Raw genomic sequence first — 1597 nt, 5'->3', positions numbered from 1 at the left:
TTTAGAGTGCCAAACAGACAGTACCTCTATCATGAGCCAGAGAAACCCTGTGTAGATGAATACCGATGGTCTCTGCAAACTTTACTGGGAAATGCTATCTTAAAGGAATAGTTCACCCAATAATTCTATCATTGCTGGCTTCTTATGATGTTCCAAACTCAAAATGATAACTTCGTAAACGTTAGCTATGATGACTCTATGGTATTTTCCCTTAACAAAAAGGGGTGTTTCATTTTACACACAACAAAAAGGTTGGGAAAACAATGCTAAAATGTCTAATAAATAAATTTTTTGATCGCACAGATGACTCTGGCCTCCAGTGGAATCAGTTACCCCTGCCACCACCTGACTGTGTGCAGAAGATCTTCCCCTGCGCTCACGGTGGACCAGACAGACGAGGTAAAGCAGAACACACATCAACACCACTACAGTGCACAAACAGTGTCAAAGCTGCTGTCGTTTACCTGTAGATGAGAACCATGAAGAAGTTCTGTTTCTCTCATCATTTTTACATTTATATATTTCATTTCTGCTGTTTTTGTTTTTTAATTTTTCAACATATGGAAAGCCAGCATGTGATGCCAGTTTTGGCAATTCTAATATTTTGTGGGATTTTTAATTAGATTGCTCCGCTCAGCCAAAATGGATAAATGATTGCCATTTTTATCTTTAATGAGAAACTCGTTGTTGGAATAGAAATGCAGTCCTGCTCTGAATTGATGAAATAATTTGTAGTGGGCACAGGGATCGCTGTTGAGTTGCCAGGCGTAACACTACAGCCAGACTTGCCCCTGTGTTTCAAGTCTGATGGCAACCTTTCAACAGATTGGCAACTATTACATTCTCCGCACCGTTCATATTAGGTTTGGTTCCCAATGTAGAATTAAAATGGGAGCTATTTTATGAACTATTATACTTTTATATGGAGTTGTAATTGGGCGGTCACTAATATAGGCATTTTTGGCTGACTCTAATAGCTATTTCTGTTGTTATTGCCAGGATTATAAATCTTTTGTTTGTTTTTTGCTTTAGTTAACCCCCCCCCTATTATTATTATATATATATATAATTTTAATTTTACGTAATAATAGGCTTCGATATTATTGTCATCTTAAATATATTAGCCTAATCTAGGGATTGGCAAATTTAGTCATTCATGCCACAGTTGACACTGAAGCAGTGTAGAGTGAGAGAGAGATTAGTTTTTTATGTATGGACTTATTTATTTTAGAAATGTTCAAGTTCCTACGTTTTGGATTAGATCCCCATTGGTGTGATCACAGATAAATTGTGCATCTCTAGTTTTGTCACATTAATTTTTATTTTTTTTAAGAAATTGCCTTCGTGTCTGTGTTACAGTGCACAGATGTTCACATGGTCAGTGACAGTGAGGGAGAGGATTTCGAGGATGCACCTGAGTTTGGTGTAGATGAATCTGAAATCTTTGGCATGGGAAGCTCAAGTTGTCGAAAGTCTCCGATGAGTAAGTTATACTGTGTCATTTCATCTGGGGTTGACCATGAAGGAATGGTGTTTACTGGATTATCTGTATTGATATATTCCTTCATCTTCCCTCAGTGCCAGAGAACAGTGAAAA

General features: G+C 37.4%; 1 long non-coding RNA gene across 1 annotated transcript; it reads left to right on the top strand.

The window, feature by feature from the left end:
• The first annotated feature begins 308 nt into the window (after nt 1-308).
• On the top strand, nt 309-1597 carry LOC107683048 (uncharacterized). The gene is made up of 3 exons (XR_001633649.1): nt 309-399; nt 1360-1483; nt 1579-1597. It is a non-coding gene; the product is annotated as an uncharacterized LOC107683048 (long non-coding RNA).

Source organism: Sinocyclocheilus anshuiensis, unplaced genomic scaffold, assembly GCF_001515605.1.
Source record: "Sinocyclocheilus anshuiensis isolate Anshui unplaced genomic scaffold, SAMN03320099.WGS_v1.1 C32853726, whole genome shotgun sequence".
Lineage (NCBI taxonomy): Eukaryota > Metazoa > Chordata > Actinopteri > Cypriniformes > Cyprinidae > Sinocyclocheilus > Sinocyclocheilus anshuiensis.
This window is presented reverse-complemented; position numbering and strand designations above follow the sequence as displayed.